Source organism: Scleropages formosus, chromosome 4 (assembly GCF_900964775.1).
Source record: "Scleropages formosus chromosome 4, fSclFor1.1, whole genome shotgun sequence".
Taxonomy (NCBI): domain Eukaryota; kingdom Metazoa; phylum Chordata; class Actinopteri; order Osteoglossiformes; family Osteoglossidae; genus Scleropages; species Scleropages formosus.
Window position 1 is genome coordinate 31902377 of NC_041809.1, and position 6419 is coordinate 31908795.

The following is a 6419-nucleotide window of genomic DNA, read 5'->3' on the forward strand; positions in this document are numbered from 1 at the left end:
AGCCTCAGTGCAAGTTATGGAACAGAGCAGGCGGCTTTTAAAAGCGGTTTATCCACAATACATCAGGTTCGAGTTTTAACCCAATTAACAAAAAAAGGAAAGAATACGGGGGTGCAGCGGGTTTGGCCGGGTCCCGCTCTCTGGTGGGTCTGGGGTTCGGGTCCTGCTTGGGGTGCCTTGCAGCGGACTGGCATCCCATCCAGCGTGTGTCCCCTGCCCCCCAAGGCCTTACGCCCTGTGTTGCCGGGCTAGGCTCTGGTTTGCCACAACTCCATGTGCGATAAGAGGTTGTAGACATTGTGTGTGGAAGGAATACCATCAAACGCTGAGTTTTCTATTTATATTCAAAGAAGCACTTGACACCATAGAGCAATAGTGCAATAACATAAGCTTTGAAAGATCATGGAATACATGCATATACAGTATTAGTCAGAAAAATATTTATACAAGAGGGAAATCTCAAATCATACTTTTCTCTCAATCCTTGATGATTGATTGATTTAAACCGGGGAATGACTAGTGTTATTTAAGGTTGTTATGGAAACTTTACCAACCAAACTTGATCTAGAAGGTGGCATCAACAAAAATTGTGAATCACTAAACATGTTTGTTTCTGCTAATGTTGTAGTCCTGAATTCTTCAAGCCCATCAAACTTAAAAATACATTTAAATAAAATTAGCTAAAATTCTAGCAAAACTGGAAACAAAAAACACCCCAAACAAACCAAATGAGAAAAGAACCATGTAAGAACATCACTTAAAAAAGTGGATGATTATGCAGCTGAATGGATGAGTGTTCCAGGGTCAACTAATTAAAATGAATTAGGATGTCACTAACAAATAGGTATGTGGGTTAAAACCTTAAAGCAATGAATTAGCAGCATTAAAAAAGATAGAACAATAAAAGAACGTCTGAACAAAAGAAAGCAAAAAAAAAAAAAAAGAGTTAAAAAAAAAAAGGAATAAGAAAAGAATAACAGAATCCATCCAGCCATTATCAATAACCACTTGTCAATGCAGGCTGGTAGGTCTGGAGCCTATCCCAGAAGTATAAGGTTCAAGGCAGGGTGTACTTTAAGTGGGGTGCCAGCAACTGAAGCACACATATTCACTCACTCACACACACACACACAAACACACTTGGGACAATTTACAGTCACAGTTCATGTAAAATGTTTTAATTGTAGGAGGAAACCAGAGTTCCCAAAGGAAGCCCATTCAGACAAGCAGAATGTGCACATTCTGCACAGACTGAGCGAGAGTAAAACCCAGGTAACCCAAAAAAAAAAAAAACCATCAATAGATAAGTAAGATAAATAATGAGAGAGCAAACATATGGGTCTTAAGACAGGATATAAGGCTGACAACAGTAGCTCTGATATTCTGAACGGGAATTTGATTTTCATTTACATTTATTCATTTAGCAGACGCTTTTCTCCAAAGCGATGTACATCTTATAGATTTCTTATGTTTAAAAGACAGGAATTTTGCATGGTGAAAAAGTGGTTTGGTGAAAGATTCATTAACCTTTTGTGGCTCAGAAAGACATGATTTGTTTTTTTTTCTGTTGAAGTTAATTATTATTAAGAGGTTTTTTTTTTTTTTTTTTTTACACAAGAATACACAGATTTTCAGGATAAATTGACACTTTCTGTGCAAGAGAAGCCTGTATAATCCTTTTATTGATTAAGATATAATTTCAGGTTCTAGGACATAATTTCAATCAAAATAACTACTTTTTTAGATTCTCTAACTATCCAGCTTTAAGCAATTTGCAAAAAAATTGCAGGATTATTAAAGTGCTCTGGGCGTGTAGTAGCCTACATTACGATGTACAATTTTAGGAGAAACATCCAGACTAAACAAATTTCACTAAACAATTTTTAACTGAACCATTCACCCCCAAGATCTCAAGTATTTTCCAGATCACTGTTGCACTGAACAGAGTAGTTAAAAAATAACAGATCTGGGTGTTGAAAAGGAAATGTTTCTACTGTTTGTTCTGCAGTCTTTCCCCAACTTACAAAGGTAATGTGTTCCTGAAAAACCCTTCAAAAGGTGAATTCTAATAACTCAAAGATATAATTATTGCATTATTAGTTTTAATGGTAAAAAATGTTACGTGTTCCCAAATCCCAAAATTGACATCCGTTTATATTAAAATTTCACCACATCCCATTAAAATGGAACCAGTTACTTCAATAATTACCTATAACACAATATAACAAGGTAGTTTCCCTTCAGTAATTATAATACTGTGTTACTGTCTACCTGCGCTCATTCATCTCTTTTGCAGCTATAATGTACCATACACTCAACAAATGTTCGGAAAACAGACTCAGATATGACACCCATTGTTTATGTGTTAATTCATCTTTTAATGCATAAAAAACAATATATTAAAGACAAAACAAATCAACAAAAATAAATGCAAATGAAGATGCACTGACTGAACAACTTAACATGATGTCTCGGAAGACCTGGGCCGTGCGACTGGATGTGGGTTCGATTCTTGCATAGTCTGGGTTGAGTTAGCATGTTCTCCTCGGGTTGGTGTGGGTTTCCTCGCACAGTCTAAAGACGTGTTTACGGTGATGGGGTGACTAAATTGCCAATAATACAATGTATATGTTCGTATGTATGTATGTTACATTGCCCTTGTATATAGCTGGGTAAATAACTGTAGTGAGTTTATTGCAATGTATCTAACATTGTAAGTCACCTTGCAAAGAAACATATCATGAGCCAAAGTAAGGATATTAATTGAATGAAATTCCACATAGAGATGAGTTCTTGTAATTCTAATGAATATATCTCTAACATACTGTAAGAAATCACAAAATCTTTTTTTTTTTGCATATACACGTCATCTAAATGATCCCCATTTCAAAGCACCCCAAATCTATTGAGTCAAATTAAGTCGCTGAAAGTGCATATATCTCTGTTAAATATCCCTCTATATAGCATATAATAGGCAGAAGAAAGCAGCCCTGTCTGCAGACTTAATAATGTTGCTGTGATAGACTTTAGTCACTACTGTAGATAAATTGTTCTTGTTTAGAACACAGTATGAAATTAAACTGTACAGATTTAATTATGACCTTTGTGTGTTCTGGTTTGTGAGGTTTTTTTTTTTTTTTTTTTAAGAAATAAGTAAAAATAAGAAATATGAAAAAAAAATGTACAGCTGAATTACATTCTAAATGCTTTCGAAGAAATGACCTATGGATATTCAGGGACAGATTTCACCAAGCATTTAATTCAGAAACTAAAGCTAGGCCAAATTTTGTAAAAACTTTACTAACTAGTTGTCCATAATTGTAAGCCACTGGTTTATTTTCATTAGTCTTGAGCACTTTGGATCACATCATGTTGTCACCACTGGGTCCTACTGTTGTGTGGTGTTGGTATTGTTGATCAATGTTTTGCATCCCCAAGTCCCAAGTCACCATGTAGCATTTTGAATGCCAGGATGAAACATTTGTACCAGCAAGTCTGGGGTGGTGACAGACCTCTAATTTCAAACAGGACTTTGTGTCCATTTGTCTTCATTGCAGACCTTTGCTTCTGGCCAAAGTCCATTTATATAGTGCATCTGTCTGATTACTACAGAACATGAGGCATTTCTAAATAAACAGTGTTAGTTCTCAATACACCAAAGGAAATCCAGAACTCCAAAGCAGAACACAACAGTACCTGACCACCTGTCTGCAGTGAACAGTTGACTTTAAATAAACTCTTCTGAAGAGTATTTTGACATTTATTCACATTAGATATAAAATAAAATTTGAATTAGGTGTAATTAGGCATTATTTAAAATTACCAACCCAAGAGGCCTAAACTGAATCGTCAGTGTGAATGTATGCGTGTGCTGTTTTCGGACTTTCAGCAACCTGTTAAGGCTTTTAGACGTCTATGTGCTGGTTAATCTCTATGCAACACATTCCCACCTCCAAGGCAATAATTGTTCTGTTGAAAATAGTGTTTTGTCATTTCCATCATTTTCAACCTTTTTGACCGGCTTTTTATGTACTGTACAGTTGAGTCCAAGACTGTTTGTGATTTGGAAGAGAAATATGCTGTGTGTTTCTAGAGTCTTTGAAAAATAGAGTTCATCCCAAATGGCTTTTCACTGATTATTTATATCTCTAAGTCCTATTACTTCAAATATGTGTTGTAAAATATACCAAACCAACCATCTGTGTGATAATGAAAACCTTGGTGTTTCATAAAGACACAGGAGTATCGTGTTCTTTATTGTATAACTTTATTTACATTTTATTCATCTTTGGATGATTTATGTTCATTGATGTCTCTCTTTTTTTTTTTAATATTTGCACAGATTTAACTCTGATATACAAATGCCCTGACCTCATACCTTCCAGTGGAACTAATGTCACCGGTGATGTGATTTAATTAGCATTGACTGTAAAGATCAGTTCTTAAAATGTACTGTACAGTGTTGCCTGGGATGTACATTTGGTTTTACAATAAAAACATTAATAATCTGTTTGTCCTATTTTTCTAATGAAATACTCGTGAATACTACGATACAACAATAGTTTTCATGAAAAGAGGTTGCAAAACAGGGATTTTTACACTGCCTTCACAAAGTATTCCGATCCCTCCACTTTTCCTACACGTTGTTGTGTTGTACACATATTTTAAAATTGATTTAAGTGATTCCTCTTGCCATCAGTCAATGAACAATGCTACATAATGATAAGTGAAAGCACATTTTTGGGAATTTTTGCAAATTCATTAAAAATGAAAAACTGAAATCTCTCTGAAGCTATGACACTCCTAATTCAGATCAGATGCACCTTCTTTTGAAAATCTTCCACATGTCTCTCAACCTTGACTGTAGTCCACTTATGGCAAATTCACTTGACTGGGCATGATTCAAAAATACACACACCTGTCTTTGTATGACCCTGCAGTTCACAGTGCACGGCAGCGTAAAAGCCAAGCAATGATGTTCTCCGCAGACCTCCAAGATTGTGTCAATGCACAGATATGGAAAAGGGTATAAAAATTGCCAGCGTGTTACAGGTTTCCAGGAGCAGAGTGGCTTCCTCATTGTGGATGTGTATGCTTTAGTGTAGACTACATTATAAACAAGTATTAGCTGTGTGTGTCTATGTGTGTATCATTAATCATGTATACATTTTTTTATTCATGACGTATGAGGGACAATTGGGTTTTTATAGGATAGGTGGTCTCAGCACTGCAGGGGCTGACTGGCCTTATAAGAACACACAGCCACACAAGCAGAGGAGACATACAAGAGAAGCAGGGCTCTCCAGTGACAGTGCTATTTATACATTGACATATAACAATAATGAAGAGTAAACACACTAATATATGCAGGAATAGCATTTTTTGCTCGTCAAAAGTCCCTGTTACGTACCACTACAGTAGATTAATGTACACCTGCGGTAAAACTTGTATTTCTCTGAAACTGAAAACAATGCTTACTCCCTTGTTATTAAGGTCTGTTTTGGCAATGTGAAATTCTGTATTCTACGTGTCTTTTTAAACTTGCATTGATCGTCAGTTTGTATTTTTGTTACTGAACTTAGTGCCTTGCAAAAGTCTTGCAAAAACCTCCACCAGTTCTTTTATTTTACTCAACATTCATCCAAGATACAGAGGACAACGTGTTACACCTCATGCCTCTATTACAACAGCCCAAAGACCCAGACCAACCGACCTCACCATGAAGTCACAAAGAACAACACCCACAGACACACACACACACTGGCTGAAGCTGCTTGTCCCGTACAGGGTCACGGCGAGCCGGAGCCTAACCCGACAACACAGAATGTAGGGCTAGAGGGAGAGGGGACACACCCAGGATGGGATGCCAGTCCATCACAAGGCACCCCAAGCAGGACTCGAACCCAAGACTCACCAGCGAGCAGGACCCAGTCAAACCCGCTGCACCATTGCACCCCACCCACAGAGTATCAGCGTGGGTACTTCATTGAGGTAGTCAAGTGTATACCTCCCGTCATCGATGCTTTGCTGAATTAGGCCCACGACACCTCCGAAAGTCTCAACAGTGCAGTCTGGTGTACCAGACCCCCCCTGCCTACACACATATTTCAATGTAGAAATGATATGTTGAAATTTTTTTCTAAATGACATTTCTCTACAAAGGATTGTTTTATACTGGTGTGTTTTTATTAGAAAATATGTTCAAGAAAAGTACCCTGAAATACGCTGTTTTCTGTTCTTAATTATTATTTTTTACCATTTGTGTATCACATTATTATTGATATACACACACACTTTCAGAACCACTTGTCCTATACAGGGTCACAGGAAACCAGAGCCTAACCCAGTAACACAGGGCATAAGGCCGGAGGGGGAGGGGACACACCCAGGATGGGACGCCAGTCCGCCCCAAGACACCC